Source organism: Coturnix japonica, chromosome 1, assembly GCF_001577835.2.
Source record: "Coturnix japonica isolate 7356 chromosome 1, Coturnix japonica 2.1, whole genome shotgun sequence".
Classification (NCBI taxonomy): domain Eukaryota; kingdom Metazoa; phylum Chordata; class Aves; order Galliformes; family Phasianidae; genus Coturnix; species Coturnix japonica.
This window is the reverse complement of record NC_029516.1, coordinates 165,740,968-165,754,786: the sequence shown is the minus strand read 5'-3', so window position 1 is coordinate 165,754,786 and position 13,819 is coordinate 165,740,968.

Here is a 13,819-nt window from a genome sequence, read left to right as displayed (position 1 = left end):
CAAATGCACATTGGATCCAGACCCCCAAAATGTGGAAATTATAGGAAAAGATAAAAAATTGAGATGATACTCTTTGCACTTTTGAAAATGAAGTCATGAAACCAAGATGTTGAGTCCTCAAAAGGGAGCTCCATCATGTGCCAGAAGACAGACTGAGACACTTTTCTTGGGGCACATGTGGCCTGGCCATCAGCTTTTGGGACAGGAGGAAAGGGCGTACAAGGCTTTGCTTTCTCACCATGTGCGCAAGGTAGGAGTTACGTGGACAGTCCCCCATGCAACACCACGGTGACATTTTCAAACCAGCCTGGTGAGGTGCTCCTGAGAACTGAAAAGAGATGGATAGGGATGATCCAGTAAATACAGCCAAGTGAATAGGATTGCTGCTTACAGGATTATCAGGACTAAAATCTGGGAAGGAGAAAAACTGTTTAATCTGTAGATAATATTATAAGGATGTAAGCTAGCTGTGCATTTAGGTGGTTTACCAGCACATCAGGGGAAGGTGTCACTCAGTAAGAGCATAAAGGGATGTAGTATGTGTTAACTGGACACTTCCCAGGCTATGGTAGGCACTGTTTGATGTTTTGGCTGTATAATGGAACCAGGCTCATTGGCCCAGCAGCTCCCTTGAAGCCTTCACTTCTGGAGCTCTAACACCAGAGAGGCAGGTTGGACACATAATGTACATCATTAAAGTAAACTCCTCAGATTACATCAGATAGCAGCTCCCTGTTTGATGCAAGGATGTGTAACCAGAGCAAGAACTCACACTGCTGGTCCGCATCCCAGAGATGTTTAAAATTTCCAGAGCCCAAATCTCAGTGGGCTCTTGTCTATGGGATTTTGTGGTAATTTTCCATTTTGTTTTTCTCATGCTGAAGCATCAGCACTGCACAGACATTGGCTCACTCGATGTATTATGAAGATGTCTTTAGTCCCTTATGATGATTCAACAGCAAATGCCAACAACAAATATCTTCCTTGCTCAGAGAGCTGAGTCCTTCCAGCAGAGCACTGTGGTTGTTAAAAGCTATGGATGTTTTTACTGATTCCCAGATATCCGAAATCTGTGCTGATCTGAGAGATCCAAGACTACCCGTGAGATGCAAAAACTTCAGGCAACACCAGATGAATGCTTCACGGCTTTCATTTAGAGAAGCAGCCCCAAATGAACACAATCAGCAAACAGGAAGGAGCAGAGCGCTGTAAGGAAGATTTGCTATTGCAGCTTCTGAATACTTAGAAGTGCACAGACTCTGCATCCTGTTTATTCACAGTAAGCTTTAATCTGTCCCCTTTAATTTCCTTGCACATGTCTCAGAAATCAGCCCACTGCACAATCTCCTGTGCAGATTGCTGGATGCGGAGCGAGTTGTGCTGATCACATCCAAATTGTGCAGCAAGCACTGGATTTTGGTTCTAGTCTTCTCCTTTAGGTAGCCCAGATATACAGCCCAGATAGCTCCCGCCCATGGCAAACACCACAGCCCTGACATGCTCTCTGTGCAACCTCCTTAGAGGAACCAGGAACCAGCACAAAAGGAAGTATTGAAATACCAAGGCAAGGATATTGTGAGTTTTTCTGCATGCTGATGCTTAAACTGTGGTGCACTCTCTGAAATCCCCTGTCAGAAACCCAAACTTCTTGACACGGGTCAATGCCAAAGAACACCCTGTTTGTTCCTGCCCTGCTGGTGAAATTACTCAAGAGCTACAGGACAATGAGCCCATCTGTGCAAGGCTGTACTTCCGCCCACACCATCAGCATCAGCAGGAGAAAATGGTTTTGATTCTGGTTAGACATGTTGCTGTGCACTGGAAGCACATCTATTTTAAAGAATAAATTTCCCCTCCTGGTGGTGAAGACTTGTCCCTGTCCTGATTGCCCCTGTATGCAGATCTTCTTGTTCTGGGGCATGAAGAACCTCAATGGACATAGGAATGAGCAAGGCTCTCCTTTCTGGAGGCATCTCTGTGTACAGGACCTGCACTTTGGTCCCAGTAACCACATACAATGCTACAGGCTTGGGGCTTTTCTGACTTCCTTTCTTTCAAGACCAAGTATCATAAGTGATGAGACGGCAGCAGTGATGTGACACAGCTCTCTAGTAAGGTCTAATTACAGTTACAGCCATCCTGTGACACTTTTCAAAGGGATGGAGCACTTCTATGAAGAAAGGCTGAGGGACTTGGGCTTGTTCAGCCTGGAGAAGAGAGATCTCCAAGGCCTCATTGTGGCCTTCCAGTGCTTGAAGGAAGCTTATAAGCAGGAGGGTTGACTTTTTAAGCAATCTAATAGTGGTAGGACAAGGGAGAATGGCTTTAAACTAAAAGGTTTAGGTTAGAGGTGAGGAAGAGATTCTTTACTCAGAAAATGATAAGGCTCTGGCACAGCTGCCCGGAATGGTTGTGGGTACCCCATCCCCAGAGGTGCTCAAGGCCAGGCTGGATGAGGCCCTGGGCAGCCTGAGACGATGGGGGGCAACCAGCCCATGACAGGGGTTGGAACTGGGTGAGCTTTAAGTTCTATTGCAACATCAGACGTTCTATGATTCTATGATTTTTCCAGGATAATCCTCCCTTGAAACATTTCTATATAGCAGCAGCATAACTTCCAACTAGTTTGAAAGCACAAGGCACTCCTTGGCATGGCTGTCTTGTTGTGATCTGCTTGATGTCCTGTGGACTTAGTAAAACTTTACACGCTTAAACTTATTGTTATGCTTTTTCTAGTGTTTTTCATCCTTTCATAGACTCTTCGGTGACCTTCAAGAAGGCTGCAAGTGACACTGCATGGGAAACACTTGCCAAGGTACGATGGATAAGGCTGTGAATGGTACAGAGGAGAGCTGGGAATGCTAAACTCAGTCCCTTGAGTCACTAATGTGACTTAAGGACTCACGTCCCACTGAAGCAGAAGAAGCTCTGCTGCTAAAACTTTAAAGTCAGTTGCATCCCACTTTCCATCTTTTACTTCTTTGCTTATGTCTGCTTTGCAGGTTATAAAGTTTGGGGTAACAGCATGGTTGTCATGTTCAATGCTCAGATGAGGTCCCTAGAACCACTGGAGACTGCTGCATTATAAACATTGAAAAGAGAAGTACCCCAGCCTTATCTCTGCTTTGTTATCTTATTCTGAATTCTCCTCTGTGATTCCTCTGAAAAGAGCATCTTTCAGAGATGTTTCTACCCACAATGTGTCATATTGGTCAATTCCTGCAATTAGGCAATTTGCCCAGTGATGTTCCCTCGTTGTCTCCCTGTCACCCTCCACTCCTCAGTGGGTGTCTTCAGCTGGGGAGGATGGGAGTCTCTCAAGGAACACCTGGTTGCTCCTGAAAGCAGTGAAGTCATGCAGTAGGAGGTAATCTCCTTTCTGAGTCAGCTTTCATCTCGTGTTCCAGCCTGGTGCCAGAGAACATTACGCATTCATTGAAGCTGCTGTCTAAGAGGGTTGTTTTTTCTCCAAACATTGGGTGCAGCTTTTTCAAGGTCACTTTGTGAAAGCTGAGCATCCCACAAGGCTCTGTGGGAGTGAGGAACCAGACTGCCACAAGCACCATCAAATACTGAACCCACAACCAACATATAGGATGGGCGTAAAGCATCAGGAAGGTTTTACACTTCTGTTGCTCACTGAGCACACAAAAGGAAGCAGAACCTCCCCTTTCGAGATTCCTCTTGTCCCGTGGTCTTCCCCTGTTACTCATTCATCTAACACCTTCAGCATGGGCTTGATTGGGTCTTCCCCTTCCTGTGTTCCAAACAGTGGCATTCAGATCCTGTTTTCTCCATTGCAGTTCTAGATTTCTGTGTTGCTTTCAGCCTTTTCTGTGTTCCTTCCAGCTTTTTCCAGCTCCTCCCAATGACTACAGGACTTTCTCAAATCATTATCCTGAGCTCCTTCACTTTCTTATTAGGAGAATAACTCCCCTCCTCCCATTTGTGAAAGCATTTTTAAAACAAACAGAGAAACATGTTCAGTTAGTTGTTTTCCCCCTTCCCACACTCCTGAGGGTCTGAGTGCTAAAAATTTGCATCGCAGCAGCACTGTAACATTAAACCTGGAAATGTCACATTGACTGGGGAGGATTTTGAGTAATGATGCCTCAAGCAAAGCCAGCCTGGTTCTGTAGAGCCTTGAAAGATGAGCTTCTGGTAGGAAAGCAGAGAGAGTAGCAGGGGGATATAACCTTATGACTACCCTCTTCTGAAAGAGGTGAAGAAAAATAGGGAAACACTTGGCATTTGTGCAGAAATAGTGTAAGAGTCCATCCAACACCCACCTGAGGTTATCAGTTTCTGTCTTTTTCTGTCTCACGGGTTGTGCGTCTGGTGCACATCTAGCAGTTCAAGTTTGTCAAAGAATGAAACACTGGAATGCCTAATTTGATGGTCTTAATGAGATAATGGATTAATTGATGTCCAGCTGAACAATGTCCCACATTTGAACAAAAGTCCCGTGAATGCATGAATTAATTTACCTTTTCTCTTTTAATTTGGCTTTTCATTGTTAAACATTAAAGGATGCAGACCGTATACTGGGTTGGGACCCAGTATCTTCCGCAGAAGGATTAGAAACACAAAAGAAGACCCAGATACCATTTACCCTTTATTTTTCCAAACATGAGGTTAGCTGCAGGCTTTGGGTACAATCTGCAGTTGCTGTCATCAGTTGGCACAGTTTATTTCATATCAGCAGAGGATGACAGCCTTCCCCTACTGCAGGCACAAACTCTGTGTAAGAGCATGGGACAATCCCCCTGTTCCTAGTAGGGGGATATTCAATATGGCCAGATTCACTGCAAAGTTGTGACTCAATCCAGAATGCCTGTAGAAATGTAAGGTAAGGACAAGGCAAACAAATACAAGCCCTGTAAAGGCACATCACTATCAGCCTTAAAACACAATTCAGGTACAATCTTCTTATACTTCCTGGGCCTTCATTGGTTAGCACCCCAGACCAGTGCCCAGGTTAGGAGATGAAACAGCTTCTCCTTCCCCTTCCTGATACCGAGGCCACCCTCCTGAGCATTTCACAAACCTGCCTCTCTAATGAGAAGGGGGCCATCCAAATGGGGGCACAGTGAAGCAGTGGGCAGACACATCTCCACGGCTCGATCGGAGCACTCTGAAATTCAATAAACACTTTTAATTTTAAGTGATTTGCTTTGCATTCTGCCTTTGGCTCAGCTATTGTGTTGGTAAAGTAATTACTGTATTACCTCACCCTTGGCACCCGGCCCTGTGTTATCATGCTGAGCAAGTCTTTGGGAACATCTTTAGTAGGCTAACTGTTTATATCCCTGCTAGAGTCACCAGCTGGAGCAGGCTATGAAAGCTCATTTCTCCACTCTGAGACCATCTTTTAGTTCTGTGCTCTGCAGCAGAGACAGAAAACACTTCTGGAGTATTCTTTGAAAGGAGAGGGAAGGAGGCATACTCTAGAAACTGAAAGGAAAGAGGTATGAGAAAGAGTCAGAGCAGCGGCTAGTTGCACATAGGGAAATGGAAGCCACGTAATTACACTCTGGGCAGAAGGAAGGCAGAATATACATATGTGAAAACCATTAAATCTTTTTAATGGTATTTACCACTTTTTAGGACACGCTGTACCGGCTTGCAAAACTTGGCTTTCCTGTTTTAGATCTTTCACTATCTCCTAGTTCAAAAACAACTCCACAACCTGTCTCTGCACTGCTCGGGGAATGCTGCCAAGCTGCCTGTTTGCTTTGCCCACTGCTGCCCTTAGAGACCACAGTGCTGGTTCCTGGCTTGGTACAGCATTTCAAGCACACCTCCTGCAGACGGTAGTGTCCCATGAGCCTGTCAGAAAGGTTTTTGCAGTGGGGAATAGCTCTCAATCACTTCATATTCTACAAGAGTTTTCCTGCTCTCTAGCAGTACAACATAACAGTCCTCTTTCACTTAAGCAGCAATGAGATCGTGCTGTCAAAAACAAGCATCTGAAATGAGGACAAAATGCAGCACTCAATTGTAAATCAGTTGCATACTGACCACACATGAAAGCATGCTCCATGGAACTTTGACAAACAAGGGTACGTGAGCAAGTGCTACCTACAGAAAGCATGTGACTCCCAGACAGATGTCCACAGCAGCTGTGATGGCTCTTTCTTTTTTTTTGCAGGTTCTGGTTATGTATATATAAAAAATATAAAAAGGGCCGTTTTTTTACATTTTGTGTTGGATAACCAGAAACCCTGGTTGAGTCATTCCAAATTTACTGGCATAGAGACTCACAGAATTATCCAGTCCAATTGTCCACCTACCATCAATATTTCCCCACTAAACCATGTCCCTTAGTGCAACATCTAAACAGTTCTTGAACATCTCCAGGGACAGTGACTCCACCAGCTCCCTGGGCAGCCCATTCCATCACCTCACCACACTTTTGGAGAAGAATTCATTCCTAACATCCAACCTGAACCTCCCCTGGCTCAACTTGAAGCCATTCCCTCTTGTCCTATCACTAGTTACATGGGAGAAGAGTCCCACCCCCACTTCATCACAACCTCCTTTCAAGTTGTAGAGAACAATAGTCTCCCCTGAAACTCCTTTTCTTTGCACTGAGCAATCCAGGTTCCCTCAGCTGCTACCATAAGACCTGTGCTCCAGATCCAGCACTATAGATCTGCAACTATGGCAGTCTATAAGGATTTTTTTCACTGAACCATGAGAAAAGGTGTAGGTTAGAAATGTCCCCTGGAGATCTTCTGTCCCTGCATTCTGCCTGAAACAGGGCTAAAGTCACTTTGAGATAAGAGTTTGGGTTGTACTTTTCTTCTGGGCAATCACTGAGATGTTTTGTGTGGATGCCAAGGAAGAGTTCACTAGAGATTAAGAGGAACCCAGAAGGAGACAAGACACTGTAATGAGTTCCCTGGACAACCAGGAGACAGGTTGAACATGCCCTACTCCCTCAGCCTTTCCTTATAGAAGAAGTGCTCCAGCCTACTGACATCTTCATGGTCCTCCTTTGGACTCACTCCATCAAGTCTGCATCCTTCTTTTGGTGGGGACCCCAGATCTGGACACAGTACTCCAGATGGGTCCTCATGACAGCAGTACAGAGGGGGACAGTCTCCTCTCTCACCCTGCTGGCCATTCTTCTTTTTCAGTTTCATCTTCCTCTTGAGTTCAGGTGTACTGATGAGGCTGAAACTCTTCATTTCCTGCAGCGCCCATGAAGGCAAGGAGACAGAAAGCCTTCACAGCATGGATTCCTGCACAAGAAGCAGGAGGCATGAAATCTTGGTTGCCCAGAGATGAACCCGCAGCTTCTACATCATACAAGCATTCTGTGACTGCTGCTGGGGCCAGACTGAGGTAAAATGAGGGGACATCCAGGACTGTGGACCCATCAGGACCTGGAAAGAGGTTGGATTTCTCAGGACAGGGATCTCCAGGACCTGCATATCATCTTCTCCTGGCACTCATTTCTCCTTGCCCAGTGATGGTGGGGGTTTCTGCCCCATACCCTGTTGTGCTGTCTGCACGTAGCTCTGCAGCCTAGCTCTACACAGTATCTCTGGAATACTATAGACCTTATATAGATAGCAGGTTTTTTTTCAGGTCATTACAATAAAGAGAGCTAAGTGAAAGTTATCCTGCCATCAAAAGCAAGTAGGCAAGTAGTAAAGGTTTATGTGAGAGCTAACAGAGCAACTGTTGAACAAGTGCTGAAACATGCTGACAGATATAGAAGATTTATCTAAAACATCTGTGATGAGACCATCCTCATCCTAGGGCAAACTGGGTCACCCTCATGTTATATTAACTTTTAATGAGCTGTTACTATTATTTCTACAAAGGATAACAGATCAATGTTACCTACAGTAATGGCTTGCATATACCTATAATACTATCTATAATGCATGCAATTCATTTGACATATCCATAACAGTAATCAGATAGGGCTCTATATATACTATCTATGCCCAGAACCTTAATATGATGCTTGATGGCAAATAGTTCAACCAGACACAACCTAATCTGAAGTACCGTGATCATTTTACGTCGTGTTCATACTTCTCTCTTCTTACATCCATATTAAGGATTAGGTCTTCAGTGTTTCAGTCCTCATGAGACAGAAAAAGGGATGAGTTTTTTGGTGGTTTTAAAGATTTATGCTAGAGTCACCTTGTCTTCTACACAGAGACTGTATCCCATTATTCCCGAGTCTGTTTTGAATTACCTTTCTTGTACTGTAGGGAGGATGGCACACAAAGAAAAACAGGCTTTTGCAAAATAGCTCTACAGTGGAATACAGGTGCATATAATGATAATGTTGTTGTAGCCTTGATAATTTAAGGACATGTGTAATAGATAGAAAGGACATCTTTTGTTCTTCTGCACTTGCAGATGAAAGCTGAAAAGGCTTTGGGAAAGCTTTTGGTGGTTAAAGCGAAGCCGTTCTCAGATAGGACCTTGCGAGACAAATGTGACTTGCACTGTACAAGCCAGGAGTTCACTTGGTTTGAAAAAGCTTGTCACGGAGTAACTTTCCAGCACAGGCTGCTGTCAGCTTGTGTAGCACTGAGTCTGATCATGCAGAGGTGCCTTGACAGGTCTGTGCAATGTTATTTTTCAACTCATTACTCAACACTGCAGCTGAAGCCATCAAACCGAAGGTGATTTTACTGCCTTTTGGATAAGCGAGTCAGTGTTTATTCAGAAGGCAGGCTTTTCAGCAGGGCTGCTATCAGTCTTTTCACTGCGTCAGGCACAAAAATGAAATGTTTCTTCTCAGCAAGAGGAAAAGAGCAGAGTCAGTACTTCCCCTGGGGACAGAACACAGCTCCAGGAGGTTGCTTCACGCTGGGATTGCGAGTGTGCGTGTGTGCATGCATGCATGCCTACGTGCCCACACACAGGGAGCACATTCTGCTTTTATCCTTCCACTACGCTTGGTAAACAAAATGAGGTTTTATGGGACTAAGCTTCTCTATTTTTTTTTGACAATTTCAGCCTGGATGCACAAAATAAACTTGAAGACAAAATATCTGCCTGTTCTCACCTACTTGTTGTGGAAGTGTTAGAAGTTCTCTTTTCCAGAGGTAGCACTAATAATTGGATGCCTTCTGGTCTTATATTTGTAGGAAAATGGGCTCTGCCTTGAGCAGGTGACTGTCTGAAGAGACAGAATAGGAATGGAAGGGAAGGTCTCTTGTTTTCCAGATGATCAGCTGTGGTTTAGATACACAGAAAGCTAAATCCTACCTGGTATCAAGTATCTAAAAGGAGGCTGTAAGAAAGAAAGGGATGAACTCTTAGGCAGGGTCTGTGTGACAGGACAAGAGGAAATGACTTTGAACTAAAAGAGAGGAGATTTAGATTGGATATAAGGAAGAACTTTTTTACAGTAGATGTAGATGTAGAGGCACTGGTTGCCTGGAGAGGCGGTGCACACCCCATCCCTGGAGACACTCAAGGTCCAGCTGGACAGGGAACTCACTGGCCTTTAAGGGTCCCTTTCAACTCAAACATTTCTATGATTCTATGATTCCATGGTCTGTGAGGAAGTCAGTGACAAAGCCTCAGTAGGACTGCAGATTTTGTTCCAGTTCCTAAAATGAAACATTAACAAATCTTAAGGAGCTTTAAGCTGTGAAAAAGAGTCTTTACAGAGGCCCACATTAATTTTTTCCCCCAGATCCCACATTTGTATCTTAAACACACAAGGCTCTTTTTCCCTGGGTACCTTTTAGTTGTTACTTCCCAGTGCTGAAAAATATAACATGTGGAAACCAGAGTGGGTTTAGGCCAAACAGAGGTGTGAAGAAAGCTCAGCTCTTTGATAACCTGCTCAGAATATGTGAGAGGTGACTGGTCTTTATGAAGGAGAGCAGTACTTCATGCTGCACTGCAATAAAATGTTTGCAAGCCCTGTGCTCCTCCACTGCTTTCATTAATCCATTGCTTTCAGAGCACTGACGCTGGCGCAATCTCCCCCATCTCTGAATGGCTGCAGGATAGATGTTTGCATATGAGTAAGTCATTGCAGCTTTCTTTTCAGTTAATGCAGGATGATAGGCACTTCTGAAGTGCAGTTCATCTCATCCTGATGTTGACAGCTAAAACAAAGTGATTGCATAACAGCAAATGAGAAGGGCTGGTAGCTGAGATGAAGTAGAGGGGGGATGGGCCGAGGACAAAGGGAATGACTTGATCGAGCCATGGCAAGGTGCACAGGGCACCAACCAGAACCCTCCCAGTTCATGTGCTTTACTTTATGAAGAGAGCTACATAGACTATATCTGCACACTTAAAGGATCCTTCATATCATAGACTCACAAGGTTGGAAAGGACCTATAAGATCATCTAGTCCAACCGTCCTCCCATTACCATTGCTACCACAGCTACTAAACCACATCTTAGAGCTCCTCATCCAGACACCTCTTGAACACTGCCAGCAATGGCGACTCCACCACCTCCTTGGGCAGCCATTCCAGTGCCTGACCACTCTCTGAGAGAAAAAGCTTTTCCTTATGTCTAATCTAAGCATCTTCTGGTACAATTTGCAGCCATTTCATTGGGTCCTGTTTGTTGCCCAGGAGAAGAGGCCAAACCCCTCCTCATCACAACCTCCATTCAAGAAGTTGTAGGGTGCAATGAGGTCTTCTCTGAGCCTCCTCTTCTCCAGGCTAAACAATCCCAGCTCCCTCAGCTGCTCCTCATAAGACTTGTGCTCCAGACCCCTCACCAGTTCTGTTGCCCTTCTCTGGACATGTTCCAGGGCCTCAATGTCTTTCTTTTAGTGAGGGACCCAAATGTAAGCCAGCTCCCTGCATTTGGATGAGTTTTTAGGACCGCACATGGAAGGGGATAGTGGGAAGTGATCTGACCTTTCATCAAAGCTCAGCTCTGACTCAGTCTGAAAGTGCTGCCATTTGATACTCTGTGCTTTCCAAAGATATAATGGGAGAAAACAAGTCAGCAACAAAATAAGAGAAAAGCAGAGCTGAGTGTGATTGCAGATGGATTGGGGAGATGCAGCTGCTGTGCAAAATGGCTGCTTTGGTCTGGAGGGTGAGTAGGGAAAATAATCTCATGTTTGAGTAATAACATGGAAAACATTCCCAAGGCGTCACCTTCTTCACTGTGTGTTCTCCAACTTTTTATCCCAGGTATGTGAGTTACAAGTGTAAAGGTGAAACTGAGACTCTGAAAAGATTCGCTGGTGGTTTATTTTTTGGTTGCATTGGCTTCAACGTTGAAACTGAGTGATGGGTTGATACAGATAAATCCATAGCAGTCCATGAGCTACATCATTCTGTAGCTCAGATAGGCCTATTCTCAAACAATCTCTAAAGTTTCTCAAACAGAAGACAGGACTTCCAACTTAAAGATCCCTCACAGATTGATTCTGCCCATTATGCATGTTTCTAGTTTAATAAATCTCCAGATGATTCCACCAACCTTCCAGCAACGTGCTGAAGTCTAACATCAATGTAAAGCCAAAAGCCTCACTAGAAACCCAAACAGAAATTCAGTCCTAAAAAAAAAAAACCCTTTAAAATCCAGTCCAAGTCCTACTGAAGAGCAAGTCAAAGCCCCAGATAATATCCTGTTCCCAAAACTGAAACCAAAAATGCAATCAGTAGTACTATTTCATTTTTTTTATGTGACTCTCACTGCTGGAGAGCATTTTTGTCAGCAGATCTGCTGTATCCTAAATTCATTTTTACCACATCAGTCCACAGTTCTTTATTACACATTGCTTGCTGAGTCAAGACATCGTACTGTTCCAGACATAAAGCTCGCTCTGTCTTGCTGGTTACCCAGCCCATAGGAAAAGCATTCAGCGGGATGGACACCATGTGGCACAGAAATGAGCAGAATGATTAGAAACATCAGGAGGTGCATTCTTCTGCTCAGAATGGGTCTTCATAGCAGCTGTTCGCAGTTTCATGATAAACTTCTTCCAGTTCAGGGCAATTATAGCACTCCTTCCCTTAACATGCACATATTGTCTTCTTGTTATATGTCTCTGTCTACTCTGTCTACTGCCTGTTAACGCACTCAGGTCAGGTACCAGTGGTGAGGGGCCATTTTCTCTTGGGGCTGCAACCTGTTATCTCATTATACAAGAGCCAAAGTGCACTCGTTGACTTCGTCAGTGTAGACTTTAATGAGAGATGCATTATTCATGTTTGTGGCTCTCCACCACATTATTAGTTCTTTTTGTCCTTACATCACATACATATGGATTTAAGATATGCACAGTGAATGTGATAGCAATACTATTTCACATTAAGTACAGTAGTGGGGATATTTAAGCAAGAGCAGGCTACTATAAACAGAAAACATACTGAAAGAATCAGCTCTAAAACCAATATGGAACAGAAAAGTGTATCTTAATATAAAGAGACATTGTTTATGATTTGTATGACTAAGAAGAGAATGCAGAGCAACATCTGTATCCTCTTTGCTCATTTGGTTTTACAAATGCACTCCAGCAGCACACGCCGCAAGAGGGTCTTACAGAATAAGAACTGGTGCAGATTAAATGAAGAATAAACAAACACCCTTCTATAATTGCAAGGCAAATGGGCAAGTTCTTTCCTATAATTAGCCCCAAAGCTTTGTGTAATTTCAACTATGGCATTTGTTGTTAATGTATGATATTGCATTATTCTCACAGAGAAGAAAGTCAATTAATGACATCAGATATATTCTACCAGGGACAGTAAGGGCCAATATGGATCTCACCAACACTGCTTCACAACAGCAGCTCCTCCACTTAGACACGTGGAGCTGCATGGCAGGGCTCAGAAAGAGACAAGACCAAGAGTTGGTATGCTGGCATGGGGCCACCCAGATTAGGAAGATGGGGAATGTGTTGGTAGAGTCTCAAGCTGCTCAGTGTTGACATGCTGTGCTTTATATGCTAATAATCATATATTCTTAGCATCCTAGTGGAGTAGATGGGAACTATCTAGCTGATCTTCCTGTCCTTGAGCAAACTCAGTGGCCAACAGTGATAGATGAATGTAAGGCACTGAAGGAGTAGAGGAGGCCATTGCTTCAGCCTGGACCTGGAAGCAGAACCACAGAATATTTGGAGTTGGAAAGAGACCACAAGGATTATTGAGTCCAATCCTGCCCTGTGTGGACAGGACCACCCAGAATTCAAGCCATATGTCCAAAAGCTCCTTGAAGTCCAGCAGATCGAGGCCATGCCCACTGAGCATCCTGTTCCATGCCTTCCACCCTCTGGTGAAGAACCTTTTCTTAACACCCAGCATGAGCGTCCCCCACAGAGACACTCACATGGGCAGCCAGGGGATTCCAGTTCCCTCTCAGGGTTGTCCTGGATCATCCCTCTTCTTCACGCTCATAGCTTGGCACATCAGCAATGGAGAGACAGAGAGGGAAAATTCGTTTAAAATTAGTTGACGGCAGAGCCAAGCTGCCCAGGCCTTGTGTCTAGCCACCTAATCCTAACTAGACACAGCTATCCATGGTTTAACAGATGGTTTCCACGTCTGACACCAGCCTTCAGTTCAGTTCTATGGTGCTGTGTGGTTCTACAATGAAGCTGGACATGGAACCTCATATTATTCCAGATCCTCTCCTTTTCTTTTGGTGTCAGCTCAAGTTTTACTTTCCAAGCCAGCCAGCCTCTGCCTTTTGCTTGCAGATATTTTAAGAGCAGGTAGGAAGTGTATCATTTTGTCCCAAACTCTCACTAACCCAGTAAATTGTGCCAGACCTCCATCACAGCAGCTAGAAGCATTTTTTGTTTACCAGCACAAGCTCTGCCTTTTCTACTTGGAACTCAGGGAACCCCACT